The sequence below is a fragment of the Leptonychotes weddellii genome, chromosome 4, assembly GCF_054177405.1.
Source record: "Leptonychotes weddellii isolate Sample4059 chromosome 4, ASM5417740v2, whole genome shotgun sequence".
In the NCBI taxonomy this organism is placed as follows: Eukaryota; Metazoa; Chordata; class Mammalia; order Carnivora; family Phocidae; genus Leptonychotes; species Leptonychotes weddellii.
This window is the reverse complement of record NC_138372.1, coordinates 123,061,021-123,088,705: the sequence shown is the minus strand read 5'-3', so window position 1 is coordinate 123,088,705 and position 27,685 is coordinate 123,061,021. Positions and strand designations below refer to the sequence as shown.

The window sequence follows — 27,685 nt, the reverse complement described above, 5'->3', positions numbered from 1 at the left end:
ATGATGATTATATATTAGGCACTGTGATTCATTCTGTGCTCAGTACTTTTAACTGTCATGTTTAACCAAGTCCTTTCGTTATTGTACTTATAACCTGGAGGTCACAGACATTGTAGAAAGGGTTCAAGTATCAAGTGAGGTTGATTTGTAGATCACCTTTAAGTTTCTTTTAAATTTGAAAATCCTTAAGTGAGCATGATTCTAGTCTCACAGTGAGTGCATAACCTGCCTCCAAGTATAGTTTTTAAAAGTCAAACATGAATTTGGAGTTGGGTTGCTCCAGTCTGTGCTACCGAGTCCCTGTATTTATCTACCCAGATAGCAGGGGGGATCTGCTGTCAACATCATCACTGTTTCCTTAGAGGGTCTCTAAAGGCATCACTTAAAAAAAAAAAAAGAAAAAAAAAACCCCATTCTTCTTCCTACACCCTCTTCCCAGCAGTGCCAGCTGGGGGTTGGGTCAGGCCATCTGTCAGGTGCATAACCCTGCCCTCAGGGTCCCAGTGGCCCAGAAACTGAACTCTGTGTCAGTTTTTCTGAGTGGCTTTAGCTAGAACAAGCCTTCAGGTTAGCAGGCAAAATGCATCATGAATTATGAGCCTTCACTTGTTTGAGCCTTCTTACGAATGTCATCATCTGTGTTAAGAACCTGCTAACAGTCCTAATGAAGACTCTGTCAGTGAACTAGGTGTGGAAGACACAGTGCTGAATTTAGCATTCTACTGACATAGAATATGCGGGGGGGGGTGGGTGGGGGGGGAATATTGGAGTAGACCCCTCGCTTCACAAGTCCTATACTTCCGTTCAGTGGAAAAAGAAGGCAATATGGACAGCATTGGATTTCTATTTGATTGGGTCAGTCATCATTTGCAGTGACTATCTGCTGTCCACCCTTAGAGATTGTTATGAGCGTGAAAGGGGACCTGAAAGGGGCACTTGGTCCCTGCAGAATGATGCTCCGATTGTCTCAGTCCGAACGCGATAGCTGGCCCACAGTGATTCCAGCCCGACTTACACTTGGGTTTGCCATATTTATTTCAGATTGATCTGGAAAATGACTGACATTATAATGTTCACATTTCTTGGAGTTCATTTTTGGTAGCGGCTTTATTGAGATAGAATTCCCATGCCATACAATTCACCCATTTAAAGTGGACAATTTAGGGGCACCTGGGTCAGTCGTTAAGTGTCTGCCTTCGGCTCAGGTCATGATCCCGGGGTCCTGGGATCGAGCCCCGCATCGGGCTCCCTGCTCCGCGGGAAGCCTGCTTCTTCCTCTCCCCCTGCTTGTGTTCCCTCTCTTGCTGTGTCTCTGTCAGATAGATAAATAAAATCTTTAAAAAAAATAATAAAGTGGACAATTTAATGGTGTTTAGTATATTCACAGAGTTGTGCAACCATCCCACAGTCCATAGCTCAGAAAGCAGCTCTGTCCCCCTTAGCTATCCTCCCCATCTCCTGCAGCCCTAAGCAACCACTAATCTACTTTTTGTTTCTATCTATCTGCCCATTTTGGACATTTCACGTAAATGGAATCATAGAGTATTTGGCTTTTTGTGTGACTAGCTTTTTTCACTCAGCATATTTTCAAGGTTCATCCATGTTGTAACATGAGTCAGTGCTTCATTCCATTTTATTGGCCACATAATATTCTTTGATATGGATATACCCCATTTTGTGTGTTTATTCACCAGTTGATGGATATCTGTACTGTTTCCACTTTGGGGCTATTATGAATAATACCACTGTGAACATCCATGCACAAGTTTTTGTGTGAACATATGTTTTCATTTCCCTTGGTACATACCTAGGAGTGGAATTACTGGGTCCAATGATAACTCCTCTGTTTAACTTTGGGAAGAAGAACCAGGCTGTTTTCAAAGTGACTGTACCATTTTACATTCCCCTCGGCAGGGTACGGAGGGTTCTGATTTCCCCACGTCCTCACCAACACTGGTTACCATGTAGACTTTTTGATTATGGCCCTTCTATGGGGGATGAAGTGGTATCTCATCTCATTGTGGTTTTAGTTTGCATTTCCTTGATAACTAATAATGCTGAGCATCTTTTCATGTGCTCATTGGCCATTGTATATTTACTTTGAGAAATGTCTGTTCAGGTCTTTTGCCTAGTTTTGATTGGGTTGTCTTTTTATTATTGAGTTATAAAGGTTCTTTATATATTCTAGATAAAAGTCCTCTATCAGATATGATTTGCTCATATTTTTTCCCATTCTTTGGGTTGTCATCACTTTCTTAATAGTGTCCTTTAAAGCAGGAATGTGTTTAATTTTGATCAAGTCCAATTTATCTATTTTTTTCTTTTGTTGCTTGTGCTTTTGGTGTCACATATAAAACTCCACTGCCAAATCTGAGTTTATGAAGATTTATCCCTATGCTTTCTTCTGAGGGTTTTTTTGTTTTAGCTTTTAAATGGAGATTTTTCTTCATTCTGAGTCAGTTTTTATATGGTCTGAGTTGAGGATGCAACTTCATTCTTTTGCATGTGGCTATCCAGTTGTAGATTTTTTGTTGTTGTTGAAAAGACTGTTTTTCCCCGTTGAACAGTTTTGACACCCTTGTCAAAAATTAATTGGCCATAAATATACAGGTTTATTTCTGGATGGTGCATTCTAGTCCATTGATCTATATGTCTGTCCTATTCTAGTACCACACTGTCCTGATTACTTTGTTTCTTTGAAATATTTTTGTCATGAAATGCATATTCTGAAAATGCAAAATTATGTAGCACTTCTATGTTATTAGAATAACTGTCAAGTTATGTGCTCAATTTTCAAATTAGACTCTTTACTCCCACCTAGTAATAGAAAAAGCATTTGCAAACATATTATTTCTAATACATATTAATAAGATTTGGCATTTTAAGAAAAATATTCTTTTTTTTTTTTTTTTTTTTGCTGTAGCAGTTTGATTTAGGTCATCCAATCGTGCTTCTATTTCTAACAAAGTCAGGAGAGTTCTCTGGGACCGACCATGATGACATGGGGAAGTGGAGATGTTTACATTTGGAATCCACATCTAACTATATCTGCATGGCAGGGTTTCAGGAGGAGGTTTGCTTTAAAATCTAATGAAAGAGCGAAAGGTGGTTTGGGAAAGGCTCTTGTCTGTCAAGCCCTCACCCAGAGAAGGCGGGCCCTGCCCTTTTAGTTTGCATGATTGACAGCGGAAAGACCTGGAGTCGGGTCAGAAGAAAACAGCCCATGATTGTGTATCTTATTCCGGTCTTTTTAGGCTTGTTAAAGAAAATAAAATAATAATAGCTGAATGCAGTGGCAAACAAAAGGGAGCCATTTCTCACTTGGTAACTGTCAGGGAAACAATAGATGTACCTTGAGATGGTATAAATAATCTGCTGACTCTGCTATGGAAGAAAGCAACCTATAGTCTAAGATGATCATATGTGGTCCTAATAATAGAACATCACTAGATGCAGATCTAGAAGGCTCATGTTGCACTCAGTTTTATATATTCAAATCAGGAATTGTATCTCAGTCTGTTAAAATAATTGAGAAGTTCTGAATCTTAGTTAATAGCTAGGATATTCCCCTTAGGGTGTAAGCTCATTCATTCATTCATTCCGTCACCCTCCCCGACTCCCTCCCACGCTGCACTTATTATGGTGCCTTATGTCAAACAGGTTCAGTACAGGAGATATTTGTTAGGAGATGGGGAGAGACGTGGAGAGGAAAGGGGGATGGAGGAAAGGCTGGGCACCAAAACTAGAGCAAAACCATGGATGGGATGAATCAGGAGGGCAATGAAGAGAGAAGGCATCCCTGTCCTGCCCCCCTCCCATTTCAGCGCGTCTTCCTCATTCCTGCAGTGAAGTGGGTGAAGGAACAATGTGGGATCAGGAGATCTACATGCCATTTAGGTCACACGGTTCCTGTGGTACTGAAGATGCTCCTTTTTTTTTCCAAAGATTTATTTGAGAGACAGCACACACACGCACGGAGGGTGGGAGGTGGGGGGCATGTTGCAGAGGGAGAGGGAGAGAGAGAATCTCAAGCAGTCTCTACACCCAGTGGGGAGCCTGACGCGCAGGGCTCGATCTCAGATCTCACCACCCTGCGATCACGACCTGAGTTGAAATCAAGTGTCAGACGCTTAACCAACTGAGCCATCCAGGTGCCCTGAAGATGCTCCTTTTAATAAAACATTCTTATAATTAAATCACAGCTTACTTTATTTAAAAGCATAAATAATCTGGGGTGAGTGGGTGGCTCAGTCGTTAAGCGTCTGCCTTCGGCTCAGGTCATGATCCCAGGGTCCTGGGATCAAGTCCCACATTGGGCTCCCTACTCAGCGGGGAGCCTGCTTCTCCCTCTCCTTTTGCCTGCCGCTCTGCCTACTTGTGCTCTCTCCCTATCTCTCTGTCAAATAAATAAATAAAATCTTTTAAAAAAAATTTTTAAAAAGCATAAATACTCTTAAATACATCACTTGTTTTATCCCAAATTCAGGTAACAGATACTTGAATTTTAATATTAACTGCAATAACTCATAGATTTATTTATCATAATATGAGGAAAAATATGGAAAGAGCAAGTAAATTGATGGGTGTTTGATCAGACATTGACTGTTATGTTAGAAATCATTTTTTATTTATTTACTACTATTTGTAGTTTTTCCTCGACTTTGCAGCTTGCTTTGCTCAGGAAGGAATAAAAAGCCCAGTGTTTGGCTCGAATTTGCTCGCGTTTTTATAACGAACTGGGCAAGTATCTTTCAGTCTGTATCCATCTGCCTTTTTTTAACCTAATTTTCTTTCTCTTTGGTTACAGGCCAAGAAGGAAGAAAGGACTCTCACCACAACATTTCAAAGGGAGTCCACCACCAGAACATTGATTACTTATTTGGACAAACATTTCTCCAAGGTAAATAGTACTGTTGTACACGAAGGGGGCCCATCATTAGAATTTGCAGACTGCAGTACTGCACACAGCCTTGATTGTTCAGGCTAACAAGCCGAGAGTGCTGCGAGAGAGGGAGGGAGAGAAGAGAGCAGAACAGTGGAGACATCCTGCAGTCTCTCCTCAATGTGTTCCCCGGAGAATGCTGTCAGGATCCGGGAGCTCGCGGAGTCTTACTACAAATGTGTGGGAGAAAGGGAGGAGGGGGAGGCGGTACTTTTTTCTTTGTGTTAATCTCTCTCTGGTATTCATGCAAACAAGAGCCAGTGTGGTTTGATTATAAAACTAGCATTTTTGTCTTCTATGGGGAAAGCGTGGTACAGTTCTTCTTATACGTTACAATAAAATATATGCTGTATCCATGTCACAAAGGGAAAGAAAACGGAATCATATTTTACACCAGCTAAGTCTTACAGATGTGGAAGATGTTAAAGAAATCCATGTTCTCCTCTCGTGAAAATACCTACTAAGTAAGGCTGTGCTTGGTTGGTGACAAATACTTCATGAAGTTCTTGTTTTGATAAATCATATCCTTAAAGCCTCTTCGGGGGTGGGGGGGAGGAGAGAGCATCTGTGTGAGAGAGAGAATGTGAATAAGAGAGGGAAGGAGAAAAGGAGAGAGAGACCTTAAAGAGCAGTATCTCAGCATCATACTATATGTTCCAGAGGAGTAACTCTAGGCGCTTTCTTTATGAATCATGAGCTTAGCGAGAATAAAGGCTTAGCAGAAGCAGCTGAATTCATCATTAGCTTTAGCATTCATGAATTGGCTGCCAATATTTTAACACAAATTGCTGTGTCATTTCTATGAAGTTCCCCTGTTGCTGCTCAGTCTGTAGCCAAAAGCTGTTTTTGCTAAGCCCTGAAATTATATCTGATAAAATGCTTCCTTCCTTCCTGATAAAGACAACGCATGTACAGAACCCACAGAGATGCAAAACTATATGATCCAATTTAAAAGAAAATAAACTTGTCACCTTTCTCAGTTGAGCAGTTAATATATGGCTGACATTGCTCAGTCCTTAGCTTGCTAGAATGCACCTTCAGATGGGCAAGGGGTGAGTAATGTGTTCCTCATCAGTACTCATCCTGGTGGTTCTTTTCTGAAGGGGCTGGGTGGGGGAAATGGAGCCTTTACACCAGAGGAGAATTTTGTGATACTATTCATTGTCTGTTCTGACAGAGAAGACATTGTTTGTTCACTGTAATAGGCTTGGCAGGAATCTGTGCTGTGCATACAGAATGGGAAAACGGCAGTGGAGAATCTCAAAATTCGAAGCAATAGATTGGCTTAGAGATTTTTTTTAAAAAAATATATTTTCATAGCTTCTCATTACTGTAGATCCAAGTCATAATTTAGGGAACTAGTTTTGCTTTAAGTGATAGTTTTCTTCACCTTGCATCTTGCATGTATTACATAAAAAAGGCTTTAAGACAGCAGTGTGCCTATCTAAATACCGTAGTAACAAGAATTACAATCATGAAGTTTATAAACACACCAGGCCTGCTTAGGGGTCGCTCCCTGTGCATTAGTATTCACGTCAGTATAGATTCTGGTGATTCACAGAAGCAAGTGTGAGCTGCCTAAGGTAAGAGAGAAAAGACACATTAAATGATGTGCTTGGAGGTGGGCAATCCACTGCTAGGGACAGTGCGAGAGGGTGCCATGCCCCACACGTCCAGAACTTTAAAGTCAACAACTGTCGAAGTGGAGTCTGAGAGCAGTGTGCAAAGCCTGCCTTGGAAACTGAACTGACAGAGATGTAAAGCAAGACTGGAGCCCAGTGTGTCTGCTTCTTACGGCTCCCCATTCACCCCGCTTCCCCGCTACCCGCCAGCACAGGAACTGCGTGATGTGATGGTCCCCAGTGGCCCCAGGTGTCTGGGGACGTCACGTGTGTGCATGTGTGTTTCTCACGAGAGCAGAAAGAGATGTGGTCACGCTGCGGGCTTGTGGGCTGTCGTGTTCACAGAGCACATGAGCTAGACCAGGGAAGCTCCAAGAGCAGTGTGCTGGGGCCACTCCCAGCCAAGTTCAAGGGCCCCTCGTCTTTGTGCTCCAAGAGAGATTTATCCTATTCCCCAGTCTTGGCTTCTTATATTTATAAGAAGAACTCCCTGTATATTTTTATAAGAACAATATCATATAAATTACGACATTTCTAAAATTACAGCTGTGATAATGGGTCGGTATACAGTCAGTCATTAGATTACTGCAAACCCTTCTTGGCTTTTTATGCAACCTATATAAGGACCCGCCTTAGACACCTAAAGCAAATCTTTTACTCTACTACTTATGACATCGTTCAGGTACATTATCTGCTTAGCTTTTAAATTTCTCAGTCTTTTAAAATGTGTTTGGCAATCTTTTTTTTTTTTTTTTTTTTTTAGATTTTATTTATTTTTTAGAGAGCGAGTGAGAGAGAAACAGCATGAGAAGGTCAAAGGGAGAAGCAGGCTCCCCGCTGAGCCGGGAGCCCGATGTGGGACTCGATCCCAGGACCCTGGGATCATGACCTGAGCCGAAGGCAGACGCTTAACCATCTGAGCCACCCAGGCGCCCTTGGCAATCTTTTTAAAGATGTGTTTGTATCATCTCTTAAAAATATGTAAAATATATATGTTGGTATTTTCAAGTAAATACCAAAGGAACCAAGTAAAATTAACCAGGACATCACAAAACTGTTTCCCTTTATTGCTTCAATATATTGGCACATTTATTGTGTCTGTTTTAAAAGTAGATTTTATTTTATCATTTTTAACAACCACGTTAAGGGCTACCAAGGAAGGTGAGGCAGAGGTGGGGCCAGTCCCGACTGCTCCGGTGGGGGCCCCTTTGAAGGCGCTGCCTTGTGTGTGGGGGGGGGGACACTGAGGAGCCTCAGAAGGCAGTTTGCAGGGTAACTGCTGGTCCGTCTGTGACTTGGCGGCCCCGTCCCCTGTCCTGCCTTCTTGTTCCTATGCTGCTGGAATCCCCGGTAACCACTGTACTGGGGGCCTGATCATCAGCATGCACCAGTGACCCCCGGCTCTGCAGAGCCTGGGCCTCAGCCTGCCAGAAAGCAGTGAGAGCTCGCAGGCTGCGAAGCCTATGCATGCACCTCTCCAGGCAGAATCATCGCCCGGCCTGGCCTCATTCACAGCCTTGTCACTAGGGGACAAGGACTATCCTTGTCTTAAAATGAGGAGTTGCAAAGGGCTTGCTTCACCAGTTACAGCTCATCTTTGTCTGTTGGGAAAGGAAGCATATACCAGTGGAGGGAAATTGGAATAAATGCTTAACGACACTATTTAGCAAACACTTAAACTGCACTTACTGAGTGGCAAGCAGGAGTCTAAGCACTTTGCACATATTAACTCATTTAATCCACTGCTCGCATTATTATTATTCCCATTTTACTGAAGCAGAAACGGCAGCTCTGAGAGGGTAACCCACCACCCACAGGTGGTGAGGGCGAATGGCGTGTGCCCGGGGGCTGTCTGCGCCGGAGTCTAGGCGTTAGGGCTCTGTGCAGCCCATCACAGGTCCCTCCTGTACCAACAGCAGAGTTTGCTCAATGGTCCTGTCCCTTTGGGGTCCGCCATCCCCACAGAGGCACACACAGTGTGTTACATTGCTGGTTTTTGAACTGTACACCTCTGCCTCTTGGCATTTACATCAGGGGAAGAAGAATTTTTAATTTTTGTCCTTCTAGATTCAAAGTGGGTGCAGGTCAATGCTTTGTGGTGAAGCCAGATTCCAGGCACCGCATCCCCTGGCTGTCAGGGTGAGTTGTACTCGGCAGCAGGCCTGCAGACGACCTCCCCGTCCGGGCTGGGAGAAAGGCCAAGGGCCACTGCTCGCCCTCTTCCTCGACACCTCTTTCCCCGGCTGTGTCCCGGACCTTTCCATTTGCTCCAGCCCTGAGGCCAGTGGTGCTGGACTTGCCAATATTGAGAGAAGCCCCTATTCAAGCCCATATGTCAGTAAGATGGATGTTTGACCATTCTCCTCTCTGACCTGCTATGAGGATTTAGCTGCCGTTGGGAGGTCTTGCCTTACCCCAGTACTTCTCAGAGAGAGGTGTTAATGGGCGCAGCTCCCTACCGCCGCTCCTGTAAGAGAAAAGAAGAAAGCTTTCATTTATGAGCAGGTATGTTTGAGAGACACGGATTAAATGAAATTAAATTGATGTACGTAATGCAGGTTTCTCAGAATTTTCTTGTGACTCTCCACAACAAGATGTAGAGTGCAGAATTTCCTACATGTTTTTTTCTCTCAGATGGGGAGAAACATCTAGCAACACCCCCTTGAGCAGTGCTGCCTTAAGAAAGGGAGGGACAACAGAACATGTCCTAGAAGGTAATCCTAGAGGAAAGATCAGTCAGCTACATTTGGGATCCCTAAATTCCATCCCATCTTTAAACCAGTAGACACTAGGACCTCAGAGCGTCAGATTTCTCATTCGTAAAATATGGAGGATAGAACTGGATTATCTCTAAACTGTTTTCATCTTTGTAAAAAGCTGGCAATCGCTTGTTTATGTCCTAGCTGGCTCCACAAGGGCTTTTAAGAATAAGGCACAATATATAACACCTTAAGACAGAGTAAATTAAAAACAGGTGGGGGTAAAATGAGGCATAGGGAATGTAAGGTAGGAAATACAGAGGAAGGAGGGAGGTTAGCATGCAGAATGAATTCTGTGAAATCCTTCATGGTGGATATGAAAGAACCAAGTTTTGCTCAGTGCTTTTTGATGAACGGTTTGAAGAGAGAACTAGAATCATAGCTTCGTGATTAACGGGTCCTAAGCTAAAAACAAATGTTTCCTGCAGAAACAGCTATTCCCAGTTTTGAGACCAAATTTTTCCCACAGTTTTTAAATTCTGTGGCCTTTTGGTCTTTCAGGTAGAAATTTTGGCTCTTTGGTCCCAAAGAGATTGGACCATCTATAAATGTGCTTCGTAGGTAGCTGCGGGTACATCGTCCTCATTTATTAAACCAGTACACGCTGTAGACCTGCTCTGCTTTGGTGTGTGTGCAGGTATCTGAGTCTCAGTTTCTGGAGTGTTCCTCAGAGCCTGGAGGGCTGTGTGATGGGAGGCCAACGGCCAGGTTGCTGTGCTGAGTTGGACGGTGTCTAGAGCAGAGCCCGTTTGTGGGACCTCCCTTGTACAGCATCATTACATCCATTCTGTTTTCAGGATGCCGATCCCCTTGCCCCCCACCCATGTCTGACTTCCTGCCCTTTGTCCTCGCCGGGATCAGGGTCTGCCTGCAGACTCTTAAAAGATCAGAGGTGTCCTGGGGGGTTCCATTGCTAGGGTGGTAAAGGTTCAAATCCAAGTCCTCTTTTTAAAGTCTTAGTAAATAGAACTATTACTGAAGTATTTTTGAAAGAAAACGGTACTGTTGGAGGACCCCGTAGAGTACAGAAAGCCATTAGTGACAGTCAGATGAACAAGCATGTCCCTCAAATGCTGCAAGCCCATGGCAGCTTTCACTAGTTTTTATATTTAGTCACATATTGTTGCTTTAGCTATACAATGGATAGCTGACTCGTGAGACAAGAAGCATAAGAAGTATCAATGTCGTTCTAAGCTGCCATCATCTGGCCAGAATTCTTATATCCTTACCATAGTGTTGGTGACGTTTTATTTCCTACACTGGGTAGTAGTTACATGGGTGTTTGTTGTATCCTACTTTCAGTAAATCTTAAATATCTTAATATATTTGATAAGTTTCATATCTGCTTCTTGGAATATCTGTGGTATAAAATTCAATGTTAAAAAAAGTAGTGACAATCATACAATTCAACTTTGTATTTTATCATCCATACCCTTAATATATATGTCCTCACACTCCTGTTGGCAAGCTGACAACACAATCAGATCAGACAAAATATATATTTATTGCAGAGAAATGCTTGCAAACAGCAGCCTAAACCTTTTTATCTTATCTCATTGTTTTATAAGTAAACACAAAAATTATCGTAGTTTGAGCATGTTTGTCCAAAATGTTAGAATCCCAAACATTAGCTAATGAAAGCAATTATTATGTTTTGATATTGTAACATATTAAATATAATTTGGAACTTATATTTGAAACTTATATATGAAAATGTTTATATATTTGATATATATCTCATATGTCAGTATGTCTTTTCAAAAATTTGTCTGCAGGTCAAGCAGTGTATTCTGTAATGAATTTAAAGTTAATTGAATAGCACAGCACTTGTTAAATAGGAAACACTCAAGGGGCGCCTGGGTGGCTCAGTCGGTTAAGCATCCCACTCTTGGTTTCGGCTCAGGTCATGATCTCAGGATCGTGAGATCGAGCCCCACATCGGGCTCTGTGCTGGGTGTGGAGCCTGCTTAAGATTCTCTCCCTCTCCCTGTGCCCCTCCCAGCCTTAAAAAAAAAAAAAAAAGGAAACACTCAAAATAGAATTATTAAAGTTTGTATGTAAGTGAGCATGATAATACAAACTTTAATAATGTATCTCTTTAAAATCAAATAATTGTACTTAAGTAACCTCTTTCTTATATACCATAAAACTTTTAATCAAAACACTTCCAACAGAGGTTTGCAAAAATATACCTACACTAGTCAAAACAGGCAAAGACTTGAGTGAAGCCTGGAAAAGACGTTGCAATAATTATTTGTATTCAGTTTAAAGAGAATGTTGCTGTTCTGGAGTAAGTGATTGGTGATGAGATAATACGAGGTATGGTGAGTTGCAGAAAGAAGATTAAAGGCGGACAGTAGAGTGAGTTGATTAGAAGATGTTATGAAACCACTGTTGCCCTGCCCCCCTGCCCCTTCCTCCCGCCCCTCCTCCCACTACATCACAGGAGCATCTGCTGGGGTTTCCTGTTCCAGCTCTCTGGGAAAGTCAGCGATTGTCTCCCCCAGCGGGTGCCGACCTCAGATGTGTTACCCAAGCCCCTGCACCACACTGTTGATGTTGTCTTTACTTATCATAAGATACACATTATGTATGTGTACTGTTTCGAAATACCAACCATAAACAAGTGGCATGTCCCCTATTTATTGTTCTTTTTACAACAAAAGGTGACTTCTTCCTAAGAAGTCCTATTTTTTTTAATTGGGTTACATCTCTTAGAGTTTCATTTCCTTGTGTCCTAGGACACTGGAGCATTATTTGTGCTGTCTTGTTAGGTGAGCTTCCTAGTTTTCATGTTCTGACTTCACTATTAACTTGTTTTTATTACAGTAAATAAATTTTACATCTATTACATTCAAATGCAGCTAATGAATTTCAAAATGATTTCAATCAGCATCATTTTCCAACAATCTTAATGTTGCTTGACTATTCTAATTGTTAATTTAAAAATCCAACTGTCATCGGAGTAACTACTCTTTAATAAAACTTCGATAAAAGTCCAAAGAAGAATTTCAGTGGACTTGACCTAAGGAAAAAGAAATATACATAAGTGAAATATCTTCTGCATTTAATTAATTGGTATAAGCTACAGTATTTCTCTGTGAGTTGTAACTGGCTTTCATTTTCAAACTTTAGAAGAATGAGTCATTTGTACTAGGAAGTAGATGCTAAAGAACTATGTTTGGCAACTTGGAGAACATTTTTAGCATTTGAATTTCCCTATTTATAGTACAGCATCAGGCAGAGTAAAATGTTTGGCATTTCTATAAGGGATGCAAACTCTTTAACATTCTCTGTTGTGATCTAACAATTCATTTCAGAGTAAGATGAATCAGTCTTGTTTGGAAAATGTTTTATACAAATATTGGCAAGGAAACTGTAACTGCATTTCTGTGTATTTTAAAAATGCAAACTCCCCTAAAGTAAATGATGACAAATTTCACAATATTACTGCTTTCTTCTGCATTACGATAGTTCTGTGTGAACTGCCTTTTATTACTTTAAATTCTCACACTACTCTGCCCCATTCCTTGCTTTTTAGATTTTGCTAACCCATGTTGAAATCAGAGACCATGTTTCTAGGTCCCTCCAAATGTCAAGTTCTTTTTAATCTACTTTCCACTCTCCACAGTGTTTTTCTCATAATTAAAACTCTAGGTTACTTTATTAACATATGGCCTTTTCTTTTACGTTAGACAATATGAGAACAGTAATTTGTAGAGTTTTGCACTTGAAGTGGCTGAATAGAAACATATTCTCTCTTTCACACCACACAAACACACATACACCAGAGTGTTGAACTAATAAAATATAATGCAAACTAAATGTAATGTGCTATCCTGCATGAGATAACAAAAAAGGGACATTAGTGAAAACTAAGAAAATCTGAATAATGTATGTACATTACTTAATAATAATCTACCAGTATTGGTTCATTACTTGTACAAATGTACCATGTTAATGTACAAAGTTAATAGTAGATTAGAAAAATTACAATAACTGTATTTATGGTTAATGTATTAAATGGTAGAGTTGACTGCAGTCTGTTTTGTGATAAGAATAATTAGGGTACAAAGTGATAACCAGTTCCCTTTTTGCCAAGGTCCTCTTTGAACATAACCGTCTGTAGCAGAGGTTGGCAAAATCTGGGGCCAAATCCAGCCAGCCACCATTTGTGTGGGGCTTGAGCATGCTCTGCAGTGATCTTGCCTGTGCCCATTTCCAGAAAGCTGAGAGGGTGCAGGCTCAGGCTTCCTGGACTCGGTTCCCAGCCATTTGGTTAGGGGTTTTGCTTGACTTGTTTAACCTCTCCGGACCTCATTTTCCATTTCTAGGAAATCAGAGGGTCAAATCAGATTGTTCTCTTGGGGAATTTGTGGCTTAGAGAATTCTGACTCTGAATGTGTGCTGGAGGTCTGTTTGTGATTGTAGCTTTGGAATCCATTGAGGATGAAATTTTGGCACTAAGCCAGTTTGCATGCATTACTATAGTTTGTAACATAAGATTAATATTCATCATTTTCCAGCACTTTGAACTTTGCCAAAAAAGAAATAGTCCCTGAAAATAATACTGTTGCCACGTGAGGATCACTTATGCATTAAGAAGACAAGATCACAGTTTCTTAATATACCCACATTAAATCTGAACTAAAAATCATATTAAAATATTAAATTATACCTTAATTTGTGATGAAGTACACAAAAGTACATATAAGGTATGTTTTCAAACAAAAATTTTAGGTTAATGTGCTTTTGGATCATACACTTAAATGATTAAGTTTGAATTGACTATTTAATATAATTTATAGTGTTATGTGGTATTCTAGTTTATGATAATAAAATTTTGAATACCTAATTATTTTCAAACCCTTTACAGACATTTAAGATCCTGCCAAGTGTCCATATTATGCTTGTTGAGTTAATCATTAGGAAGTTACTCATCTGACAATTATTTCTTAATTCCTTTTGAGCCAGTCATTGTCCATAATAAGAAATTAGTTTCTAGCTCTAGTATTTTAGTGCTGTGTTTTGATTAGAGGCATATAAAAAAAGAAAGTTTACTTAGGTCTGCCTTGAAAGTTAAATCGAATAATAACCACTTGACTGGTGGAAGTACTCTCGGGAAGGGTTGAAGAGTGATTCTCAACTTTGTTCAATAAAATCACTCAAGGGGCTTTTAAAAGTCCCCATGTGCAACTTGTAACCCAAACTAATCAAACCAATCTCTGGAGGCATTATTTTAAAATTTCCCAAGTGCCTCCAATATGCAGCACAAGTTGAGAACTCCTAGCCTTAAGGAAGAGTGGGGGACGCCTCTTGCGATGAGCTTTGTACAGCAGAACTCTCCCGCCCTTGGAAATTGGGTGACTTGAGTAGCTCTGGGTCATTTAAAGAATGAACAGTAGTCCTCCCTTGTCCACAGGGGACACATTCCAAGCCCCCCATGGATGTCTGAACCCACAGATAGTACCGAACCCTGTTTGTACCGTGTTTTTCCTGTACATACATCGCTACGATAAAGCTTAATTAGTCAATTAGGCACAGTAAGAGATTAACAGTGATAACTAATAATAAACAGAATGATTAAAACAGCATATTATAATGAAAGTCATCTGAATGTGGTCTGTCTTGGAATACCTTATTGGACTGCACTTGCCCTCCTGGTGATGATGTGTGAGGAGAGAATGCCTGCGTGATGTGGTGAAGGGCAGGGAACTACAGAAGCATCATGATATAACATTAGTGACATCATGATGTCACTGGCTTTGTGACAGCACATCAGGGGGTCATCCGCTTCTGGACCACAGATGGCTGCGGATAACTGAGACTGAAAAAGCCATACTATGGATGGGAGGTGGGGGATAACTGTATACTTCCAAAGAGAGAGAAGCTTGCCAGTATTAGAGAACAAAAGCATGTCCCTTGCCCCAAATCTCTCACAGATACCAGGAGAGTCTGCCCTGATTTTGAAATTGCATGCCTCGATGCTACCGTGTTTGCTTTGGCTCTTGTTTTGTGTGGCATTTTAGTTCACATACAAGATCAGTGAGAGCTAGCATTTAGTGAGTACATCCGGTGAGTTCCAGGCCCTGTGCTAAGCATCATTCTGTCTCACAGCCAGGAAAGAAGGAAGTTATTCACTTCAAAATAAAAATAAAAAGTCAGAGTTTTGTTCTGTCAGAGAAATTTTATCTCAGTGTAATTGGATATTTGATCATTTCTTCATCTGTTCAAAGAACATTTATTGAATATATGGGCTGTTCCAAAAATAAGTTTTTAAAGTACTTGAAAGTAAAGCTTAGTGGCTTAAATATGACCATTTATGAGTTCTGCAGTTGGTAGTTCAGGCTGGACTTAGTTGGGCAATTCCTCCGGTCTCAACCAGGCTCCCACACACAACAATGCTTAGCTATGGTCTGGCTTTGCTCATCTTAGCTGGGCTTTCACATGTCTGGGGTGTGGGCTGGGACAACCTGGCTGGTCAAACTCTGGTCCCTGTGATCTTTCATCCTTCAGCAGGGCTAGCCTGGTCTTCTTCACATGAGGGAGTTAGGGTTACATAGAGAATGAATGCAGGTATATAAGGTACCGTAGGCCTGATCTCAGAACTGTCACACTGTCATGTCTGCCACGCTTGTTGGCCAAAGTAAGTCACAAGTCCAGTCTAGATCCAGGAGCTAGGGAAATAGACTTTATCTCTTGATGGATGATACCAAAAAGTCCTGTTACAAAGGGTGAGGATAAAAGAAAGAGGGAGAGTAATTGTGGTTATTTTTGCAATCAACCACAGGTGGAAACTCTAATTCTGTCTTGGGACATTAAGGGAGGTTTCGGGGAGATGGTTTGAGCAGGTTCACGCCTGGAAGACAAATGATGCATTTGAGGTGAAAGCAATAGCATGAGCAAACCTGTCAAATTGCAATTTCCTTGGTGAAAAAAAAACAAAAAACAAAACATAGATTGTAAAATTTCCCAAATGTAGGAAATATGTCCAGCCCAACACAGAGCATGGAGAAGGCACTCAGCATATACTTTTTCATTTACATTTATATCATTTACATAAAATAAAGCACAGTAATGGGTGGCCCATAAGACAGATGTAATAACGTGAGAGCTTTACAATTTACCATCTGAGTGACCTTAGACAAGTTACTGACTTCCATAGCTCTCTTTAGTACAGTGAAAAGAGTAATGCTTTTTGTATCAGTTAGTTTTTGCTGCGTAACAAACCACTCCACAATTTACTGGCTTAAAACCACAGCCGTTTACTTGGCTCCTGATTCTGTGGGTTTATAGTTTGAGCTGGCTCAGTATAGCAGTTCTTCTGGCTTCACTTGGGCTCATATATGTGTCTGCAGTCAGCTTTCAGTCAGCTAGGTGTCTGCACCTAGCTGGAGTGCAGTGAGGATGTCTGGTCCACATGCCACTCATCCAGCAGGCTAGTCTGGGCTATTCACACAGAGGATCCCACAGAGGATCCCCAGGGTTCCAAGAGTGAGCGCAGAAGCATGCAAACCTTATGGTCTAGGTTCACAATTGACACACCGTTGCTTCCCCTGCATTTCATTAGACAAGGTGAGTCACAAGGGGAGGCGAGAGTTAAGGGTAGAGACATAGGCAACATTTTTTACTGAAAGGACCTATAAAGTCATATTGCAAACAGTGAGGACGCAGGGAAGAGAAGAATTGTAACCATTTATATAATCTCCTACACCTACCTATGGTTCACAACAATCCTATGAAGAATAAGTTAAATGTAACTTGATTTTTCTAGGTGAGGCTCCAAGTTAAAAAGCATCTGGCAAATGGTAGATGTTCAATAAAAAGAAGCTATTAACTTTTTCTTACATGTATTAGAAATCAGATTTTCAGCCAGATTCTTTTAATTGCCTGTTTTAAAGAGTGTTAGGTGAGCCTCCAAATGGTCTTCACAAAGACAAATAAATGTTATGCATTTTTTCTCTGTTGCACCAAGATAATACAAGTAGGGAAAAGCTCATTGCCTGTGAGTGCGTGTGTATCTTGGCATAGAATTCAGGTGTCATCACCTGATGAGGTTGACAGACCAGCAGTGGAACCAGGCATCTTCACAGCTGCCCAGGAGAAAGGCATGCTTAATGCGAAGGGTCAACTCAAGAAAAAAATTAGAGACAGTAAAGCATAATATTTCAACTCAAAAAATATTAAAGGCCCTTTTAATGGGTTAGAACTCATTTTTAAACCTATGCAAAGAATGAAAACCTTAATAAATCTTTATTGATTTTTTTCATTGTTGTGTTACAAGTATTTTCACAAAACCAGCTAAGCCCCATATAGTTCCAGATTGATCCATAAACTACTCTTGGATCCTATAAATTGGATTCAATGGAGATTTATTTATCTGACAGCTAGAATATCTCTAATCAGTGATGTGAACTGGGTCCAAAAAAAAAAAGGCTATCTTCTTTAAAATAAATAGAACATCAAAGGTTATTCAAGGATGTGTAGTATAGAAAAATGGCACGTGTTCATGAGGATGGTGTCTGTCTGCTTTTTTACAACTGCAGTACTTTGAAGCTCCTTAAAGGGATCTCAGATGATCATTGGGCTCTGCATCCCAAATCCAGCCTGCGTTCCCAGCCCTCTACCACCAGAAGCCCCATAGCCCTCAAAGGGCTCTGTCTACCTGCTGACACTGGTTTCCAGGGGCTCACCTTCCATCATACTGCAGTTCCTTTTATGATTTTAGAAAGTCCTTGAGGTGGAGTGATTAAGATCTGTGGCTCTCCTCCTCTCTCTCACTTTCTTCCTCTCTGAGTGATGGGGGTGGGGGACAGCTACTGAAACTCCGTAAGCCTCAGTTGCTTATTTTGCCAATAATGATTGTACAGACAGTTATGTTTACATGGTAGTTCCATCATATTTTTAGACATCAGGTTATTAGCAACATAAATGTCGAATCCCAGAAATTTAGGTCATCAGAAAGAAAAAGAGAATATAAGTTAAAATGTTCAAGACAGCCCAACACAACCAGGTTTGCTGATGGCCTTGCTTCTGCTTTGAAAGCCTGCCAGTGACAGCCTGAATCACCACCCGGTCTCACTCTGAAACATGGGAGTGTAGGCCACACTTTCCATAAAGGCTTCAGTGCCCTCGCCATAAGAGTAAACAGTTCATTTGAACACTTGGTGTTTGTTTTTCAAGTAATGTTTTATGGGCCATGTAATAAAGTACCTTACCTGGTCCCGAGCATATGGTAATAAGTATTCATGGATGTGATGTGTCTGTCTGTGCATGCCTGAGAATGATTTCTGCTTTATGAAATTCATGTTGGCAAGGACAGTGGTTTATGTTGCTACTAATAGACCATCTGGGGCTTGCTATTCTAAATGTGAAGGCTCTGTTTATACATAATATCTTTAAGGGGAATTCCATATTTTTTGACATTTGCTTGCCAAACTCGAAGTTGTATATGGGTTTCTGAACCCAGATGAGAGAATTTTACTCTTGCAATTCCGGCAAATCTCTTAAATTACTGCAATGATTTTTTATAAATAAAAATTAAATGCAAATGTGCTGTGCTCAATCTTAAAGATCCCTGGACATCGAAAGGTTTTTAGTATGGTTACTATAAAGAATTTACTGTATAGTAACCATTTTACATTAAGCACATGCCTTGAATGCTATTAGAAATCCTAGTCACATGAAAGCCATTGACAGATTTAGTAAGCATAATTGATTTTATTCTTCAGATTTTAGATGATTAGGAAAACATAAATACTAGTTCGACCTCATACCTCTGTAGTATTCATGCAAGTTCTCACAGGCTGACACAGTGATGGACCAGTCTTCTTCTGCCTTTTAAGACTATGGAACTTTATCCCTTTTAGAGGATGCCACACCTTTTAGAAGAATGGTAACCAACACCCAACATGGCGGGGCTGCAGTCCCCACCCTGCTCTGTTATTCCCCAACCATCAAGTTGAATGTGAACCACCACTTCTTAATACTTTTGTGCTGTGGCTTTCTTAAGGTAGAGTTAAAAAGAAAGCAAAAGATAGAATGAACAGGTTGTGTCTTTAGAGAAAAACGAGAAACATGTTTCTTTGAGAAAAAGAAACTATGTCCTTGTGGTTAATATCCACCTGACCTGCCTCAGTGTTTGCAGTACGTGCCAGGCCCCTGTGGCATCGGAGTTGGTGGTTGGCAGCAGCTGTGTGCTCTTTGCTTTCCTGGCTTGTTGAGGAGAACTTCACTTCGTACGAGATCACAATTGTTTAACACCATGTATAATGAGGAAAGAATATAGGATCTAGAGTGGAAGGCGGGGATGGCTCTGCTATTTCCTAGTTAGGTTGGGTCTTGGCCAGCCTCTTAATCTCTCTGGTCTGTTTCCTCATCTTAAAACAACAATGATTTTAAAAAAAGGAAAGAAAAAGAAAAAAGAACCCTGCCTTAAATTTCTCACAAGATTGTTGAGCTACTCAAAAAGTAAAATCTGTGAAAATATTTGATACACAAAAATAATGTGATAACAATAGGTACTCTGAACCTGAGGGGTGAGGAAAGATGAAGGCTGTTGGGTCTTTGTAGATGAGGAAAGGACTCGGGTTGAGAAACTCCACCTGGAGCATGGGGTGACTTACCGCTGGAGCAGGATTTCGCCTGTGCCTGTCAGACACCTGACCCCACGTCCATGCCGTGTGTTATGAATAATGTTGTGATTCTCGCCTTGTTCCTGCCATCCGCCGAAACGAGTGCTAAGTCAGACTGACATCATAGGCCTTTGGGTGCAAAAGATGCCAGGAAGAAAACATGATGAAAGTAAGGAAGAGGGCCTAAGACTGAACCTCAGAGAAGAAGAATTACAGTATCACACAACCAGGGAGAGGAGCGAGGCTCTGGGAGTGTCTGCTCAATGTGTGGTTGGCACCATGGTTTGTCATTTTCATTTCCATACACATGAGACCATGGCATTTCAGTTGACACACTGATGAGAGTCATTATGGATAGTTATACAAGGTGCACACGTAAAATGTGTTCTTCCTTTTTTACACAGACAGACACATATATAGACTTAATCACAAACCTCACAGTCTCGTGAGTGTGAATTAACTGACCTGGGTAGACAAAATCCTTGATTGTTATTTGATCACTTCAGTGATAGATGTAAAAAAAAAAAAAAAAAAAGGAATAAAGGCCTGACAGTTACATCTAGAGGCTTAATCAGTTCCGATTCATATTTTTGGCAAGAAGACTTCATAGTTAGTGCCTTGTCTTGCACCACAGAACCCAGTGTCTGATTGTACCTCTTTTCATGACATTAAGATTAATCACTGGGTTCAGGTGTAATCATCCTGACTCACTACAGAGTTTCCCATCAGCCCCAACCCTATAGTTTGAACAGTCTTTGGATGATCATTGCTGAGAAATAATGGTTAGTTCTGAGTTGGCTTTGGGACTATTTATGGCCTACTGTATGCATTACCTAGGTTCCGGCAAGTTTCTATAAAAGTCTATTTAAAATTGAATTATATTTTAAACAAATTTGAATTGGTCATCTTTTAAAATAGTGTTTTTTATAAAACATTCATATCATTTCATAATACCACTCTTTTACAAATATAAATTTATATATATTAGATTTGGTTAAGGCAAGATCTGCCATCTCTTAGAACTTCATAGTGTGATCGACCGTCCTGCATTTGAAGCAGCTGATTCTGTTGTTGATAATGATTCCAGTTTACCATTTGAATTTAATGTAGCTCTATTTAACTGAAAAGAGAATCAGATACCAAATGTACATTTAAATACTTTATATACTTTGAGTTTTTTAAAAGATGCAGATTCTTTAAATATATTTTTGAATAAAATACATTTTTGTTCAAATAGCAAGGAACTCAGAAGGAAGAACTAATATTTCTCAGGTGCCTTTTCTGGGCAAGGGCACGAAACTGCATGTTTCACGAGATACAAACATAGCTGATTTTGCTAGTAATATCAAATATACTTTTCTGTACTGAATGGAAAACTGCAATACTAAAGATTCTGAATGAAGCTGACATGCAAACACAGCCCATATTTGGAGGCCTGGCAGACTGTGTTATCAATATGGCTCCAAGTGCTAATCTAGACCCAACAGAAGTGCCTCAAAATAGAGGTAGGGTCCAACTGTCGATTCCATATGTCAGTAGGATTTGTCCTGAAGATATTACAGCTGACTTCCTGGCCAGATCTATTAGTATCATGTGGTAATAATGGAAGGATAAGATTACTGACAAAAGATCCCAGGCTGTAATAAATCCACCAACATGAAGCGGAGGCTTTTTGCAGTGTAACTCCTGTCGCAAGCCAGACCTGTATGGGAATGACAAATAACAGAGACTCAAAAACGTTTCCTTGGTACACTGAGGATCCAGTGCCAAATAAGCCTGGTGTTACCCCCATTAAAGTGGTCTAAAGAAACCTCAACAGAAGATTGGAAGCGCAGTTTCAGACATTAACGTCTAGCTGCTTTCTGCTGGGAACTGAAAGAAACAGCCAAGATTGCAAGATGTGCAAACAGAGAAGCTCTCCGGCAGGAGTTTAGAGCCAGCCGGGCACAGGGTGCAAATCGCCTTCTCTGCAAAAGCGGCGGGCTCTGTGGGTCTCATTAAAATCCCAGCACGTGCATATTGCCTGGCGAACGGTAGGTTCAAATTGCCACCGTACACACTCATTTATTATCTATTAATATCAGTAGTTTCACCCTTAAAGGATACAAGACTGCAGTCAGCACATTCTTGGTGAGACAGCGCACATGTGAGCGCCTGCTGCTCTCGCAGGTGCTGCAGTTAGAGCCGCGAGGACAGAGAGGGCCTGTGCACATGGGGCTTCTATCCTAAAGGGGGTCCTGCAACCGTAAACACAAAGACCAATATATAAGATGCTTTCAGCTGGGATAACGGGAAAGGAAGAGAGGATAATGGGATAAAGGCTGAGGGTGGGGATGGGCAAGGAGGGCTTTGGAAGTCTTCTCTGAGAACAGGATCTTGAACAGGATAGAAAAAATAAAGAGGAAGCAGCTCTGTTATGACTTGAAGGATGATCATTCCAGCAGATAAACACCTAGGATAAAAGATCCAGGGTGACGTTCAGGAGCTAGAAAGAAAAGGCCATGGTAGTCTTGCAATAACTGTTTGTCAGTCTGAGGTGAACAAAGTGCATTGTGGCCGTTTAAGCAGTGAAGATCAAGAGAAAAGCTAAAGTAGCCTAAAGTATAATGCAGAGTATTGTCATTGTAATATTGTGTTCATTTCCAGTACACTCTCTACCTGTAAGAATTATGGATCATTTTGCAAGTGGAAGATAATGAGCGTACTTTAGCTCAGCTTTGACATGCAACCAAAAACCAGGGCTATGTGAGGACCAGTAACAGACCAGGAGATATTTTTGTGTGTTTCTTGTTGAAATTTTTATATTTGAATATACTTTAAAATAATTCTATTTTAATTTATCCAGTCAACTCTATTTAACATACAACGTTTAGATTAGTGTTTTGAGGGGCGCCTGGGTGGCTCAGTCGTTAACCGTCTGCCTTCGGCTCAGGTCATGATCCCAGGGTCCTGGGATCGAGCCCCGCATCAGGCTCCCTGCTCAGCGGGAAGCCTGCTTTTCCCTCTCCCACTCCCCCTGCTTGTGCTCCCTCTCTGGCTGTCTCTCTCTCTGTCAAATAAATAAATAAATAATCTTAAAAAAAAAAATTAGTGTTTTGAGGGATGCAGAGAAACATGTAGACAATACAGCAGACAGAGAACGTGGCTCAATTCCCATATTTTCTGGGTCTGAGTCTTTATGTTGCAAGCTCAGATACCACCTTCTGGAATAGACTCCATACATGCTCTATTGGCCCAAGCTCTGAGGCTATACGTGTGCAAAAAACTTGGTTGATGTGGTTACCAGTGCGGACTTGTGTGGGAAGAGGAATGATGAGCTGTTTCTGTTTTACATGGTCACATCCTGACTCTGCCAGGTTTCAGTACCCTAAGAAATAAGATTAAGTAAATTTAGCAGTTAAAAGTTTAGAAACATGAATGCATAGTCTAGCTAAGTGATTCTCAGCCCTAACTATATATTCAGATGCTCTAGGGACACATTTACAAATGTCAATGTCCAGACCCAATCCCTACTCAATTTCTAGGCTTAGGTTCGGGCATTTCATATACCGTAAAAAGTTTCCCAGGTGATTCTAATGTATAGTCAGGATTGAAAACCCTAGTCTAATTCAGAGAAATTTAATAATTCTGTATAGTATTTAGGATAAAGTTGGTTTGATTTTAATTACCTTAGTCTTTGTATCTGGTATATCATCTGGATACTCCTTTCATTATTTCCTTTGAGTAAAGATCAGAACTTATGATCCAAAAGATTAACTTAGTGGGAAAATCCCCCTCCCTCCCTCCCTCCTTTCCTTCCTTCCTTTCTTCCTTCCTTCCTTCCTTCTTTCCGTCCTCTTTTATCCTTTGCTTTCTAAAAAATGTCTCTTCCTCTAAAACCTATTCTGGACATTGAAAACTTTTAAAATCTATAAACAGTTCATGATAATTAAATTTAAATCTCCATGTATGCAATATTTAGAAATTAAGATTTGCTTCTAAGAAATATTGAGGTTGTTATAATAAAGACATTCATATAAGGCTCTTCAAAATGTATGAAATAAAAAACTTGCAGTTGGGGTTGGTGTAGAGAGAGGAAAGAAAGAGCTAGACTAAGGTAATTGCCATAATTGAGGATAATTACATCTTTGAGTTTCCAGCCAGCTATATGAGAGGGGAAGAGAAAAAGAAATATGATTTTCGTACATATAGTTGAGTTGTTATTAAAAAAAGGCAAACTAATCTAGCAGGATAAAAACCCTTTTTCCAGGCACTAAAATCTCTGAGTTGATCACACAGACACACAAAGCTGTATGTACTACACAATGGAACAATGTCATTAATAGTTTTACCGAAAAATGCAGATAAACGAATCATGACAGTTTCTTCGACTATTATTTTATAATAGCCACCTCATTAAGACATTAGTCCATAGGTTTAGCTGCTAGCTAGTGTAGCCTTAGCTCATTACAATAGGACCACGTCAGCTACAAAATGGAGGATATTGATATTCCAGTCAGCTGGGGTAGGAGTCTGTCCTTCAGTCCATCTGAAAGCCATATCCAGTAATAGGCAAGGGGAAAAGGCATCAGGCCACAACTCTGTTAGGAAATAGGAAAAATTGGAATTTGAGTATTATGACACAGTTTTGGGGACTATATTGAAATCATACACCTTGGTGTCTTAGATGGATCCTGGATCCTTCGATTCCAGAATCAAAGACTTAGGATAGATTAGTGAATGTTGCAGAATGTCTCAGATTGTTCTTAATCGTGTTCTCAGGAAGATGAAATAGAGTACACAGGTGACTGCTAGAGGACCAGTTGTCCCTAAAATATGCTTGTTCCTGATATAATACACCAACGAAATAAAATGAAGTAAAATTTCAAAGACTTTGAAGAAAGGTCTAAGAAAAGTAATGTAAAAAAGATTGAATCCTTCTCAAATTTCAGGACTAGCAATGTATTGGATGTATTTAATGTATTTAATGTATTTAATCCAAAGGATTAAAGTGATAAATACTAATTTATTAGTATTTTTTCCCAATAGCAATAACTAGATGTCAGTCACTATTTTGATTTTTTTATGAGTTTTCTTTTCTGTCTGAAAACATATCTTCTTGTTCCTTATGTAAGCATATTTTTCTTGAAGTCTTCCTGTAATAGAGGCATGAGAAATAATTAAGCAGGGCCCCTCCCAAGGTCAAGTCCCACTGTTACCTTACCCATAGGACGCATTTACAGAGCTGCCGGTAGAACTCTGTGGTGATAGCCCACACCTCTAGGAGGCGCCACTCACACATTACGGTGTATGCTGTTAGCACAAGCAGAGCCACTCAAAGTGTCAGTGGCAGAGAAGAGTGAACTCACATTCTTGACTCCGTGTGCAAAATTTCTTTGAGTTCCCATGTTCCATTTTTTAAGTTGTAAATAGTTTTACCTTATACTCCATAAATATCTGTTTCTTTTCTTAATACATTTAAAATCGAGTCCCTTGGTCACTCAGAAGATGTGGCTGTCCCCTTTTTCCTGAGCTCACCCCGGCACGTCTCTAAGATGTGTCTGTCCCGGCCTGTGAAGCTTGCCACCATAGGCCTCTCCCCTACCTCTCAATTTAATGCCTTTGAAGTGTTTCTTCCCCCCAAAATGGGTGAAAACCCGGCATAGAGAAGTGAAGGGTGAGGGAATGTCAAAGCCATACCCCGATAATAGCTCTTACTGTGCAATTAGAAGACTTTTCTTGTTCTCCGTTTTCCAGGGAAAATGGAAATTGGGGCAGAGTGACAACACTTGACTATTTGGCATAGGGAGTGCTTTGAAGTCGGCAGGGGGAAAGCCTGTCTCTAAAATGTCAGTGTCCTGAACCCATATTCTAGGTCTCTCCCACACATTTCTTAATACTGTGGCATTGAATGTGAGTTCCGAATGTGATCCTTCGACTTGGAGCCACTGTGACACTCAAAATATAAAACTCTCCAAATTATACTAAGACTTTCCATAAACACAGCCTCAACCCATAACTTCCATTTTATTCATGGTTTACAAACAGAGAAAATGGGAAATCTGGAGGGAGAAGATGCGATTTTCATTAGCTATGAAGATTTTCAAAATTGCATTAGTTTCAGTTCATTAGGTCTCATAATCACATTAGCTATGTGACATTGTAAGGAGAGGAGATGCCCTGCAGAGATCCCCCCATAGTTTGCCCCGGAGTCTCACTACCTCTTGCACATGGGGACTCAATACGGGATTGGATTTTTCCTTTCAAGGGGTAAACCAATAAAAACAATACAGCATATAGAAACCATGTTTACAAAAACATTTCCTCTCATCCTTCCCTAATTCTTCCCACATGGCGCCCCTGGCCAAATGCTGTGTCCGTTTTGAGGACTTCAGAACTCCTGAAAGCTTGCTGAGTAACTCCCACCTCACTGGGACTCCCACTGGGCTCCTAACAAATTTGGAGCCAGTGGGTTTCAGTGAACTACTCCCTTCAGAATCACTTAGGACATGTTAAAAATACAGATTCTTGGGCCCCACTCCCACTCTATCGTATCAGAGTATCTGAGGGTCAGGCCTGGGCATCAGCAGCCTACCTAACAGGCGTCCCGGGCGTTGTGAAGCAGGACGTGAGGGGGTTCTCGAGGACACGTGTGCAGTGGCTGGTGCTCTCCCTGGCCTGGGAAGGCAGGCACAGCTGATGGGGCCGATGGACGGAAGGGGCTGGAGGCCATTGAATTGAGGCACTGGAATACATCAGGACTGGTTATGCAGCAGGCCACAGTCAAAATACTCCTCCTTTAAACTGAGAAGACATTCTCTTGCTCAGAAGTATGATACTGTTCTGTCCTGCCATGTCTTTCCTCCGAACCCTATAATTCACTCCATTTGCCTTTTCTATCCAGTCCGGAGTCTTCTGGCTTCCTGGCAGGAGTGGCTCTGTGGTGAACACGGACCTCTCCCAAAGGAGGTGGTTGGTTCTGGTCGTCGAGTTCCCTATCTGGTCGTGTCGACCGAGTCATGTAAGAACTTGTCTCCAAGGTGTCGCCACTCCGTTACACCTACTCCCCTACCCCCGTCAGTGTGGTTTTATCTTCCCTGAATTGGGCAAAGGAAAATAAATGTACTGAAGTAGGTAGACAGGTACATACATATGTCATTCTCAAATTCACAAAGTAACCACGGATTAAGGCCAGCTATAGGTAAAGTGGTAAGGCAGGGAAAAAATGACAGAAAAAGCCGCCAAATCTCTTCCCTCCACCAACCTCACGCACACGGTGCCTGCCTTCTGGTCTCAGTCCTCTCATCCTTCGTCTTTGCCTCCCTATTCCTTACCAGGGGACTTTGGTCTGTTCCATCTATGCCTTTGTAAGATTTTAAATACACACGCCAACGCTTGCATGAATATTTGGTTTTCCAAGCGTCCTTTAACCATAAAGTGAAAGCTGTTTTCTCCCACTTAGTAAGGAGGTGGTGGAGCTCTGCAGGTAGCTTCCCTGGTCCTTGAACTCTGACCTGCCCCTGGAGGCTGGCTGACCCTGACTGTGATGGAGCACGTGCAGGGAAGTGGTCCTTCCCACCCTGGGAACAGGCAGAGGCTGTCTGGAATCCACCAGACACACTGAGAACAGTTCTCAGCTTGAAACAACACCCGTCCGAGGACATTGCCGCTGGGTTAACGCCACGGTGTCCGGCCCGTCAAGCTGAACAGAAGCAAGTACGATTGTTGTGACTCACACAGCATGGTGGA

General features: G+C 41.1%; 1 protein-coding gene across 4 annotated transcripts in view; it reads left to right on the top strand.

Annotated features, from left to right (window-relative positions):
* PAG1 (phosphoprotein membrane anchor with glycosphingolipid microdomains 1) overlaps nt 1-27,685 on the top strand; it is a 130,444-nt gene that overhangs the window by 68,244 nt on the left and 34,515 nt on the right. For 3 of the 4 annotated variants that reach the window (XR_014144268.1, XM_081816184.1, XM_081816182.1), the window contains one exon: nt 4,808-4,900. The gene's annotated coding sequence lies outside the window, so the exon portion shown is untranslated. Of the gene's footprint in view, nt 1-4,807; nt 4,901-8,631; nt 8,704-27,685 lie in introns of all 4 variants that reach the window. The other variant, XM_081816183.1, reaches the window with a different exon arrangement.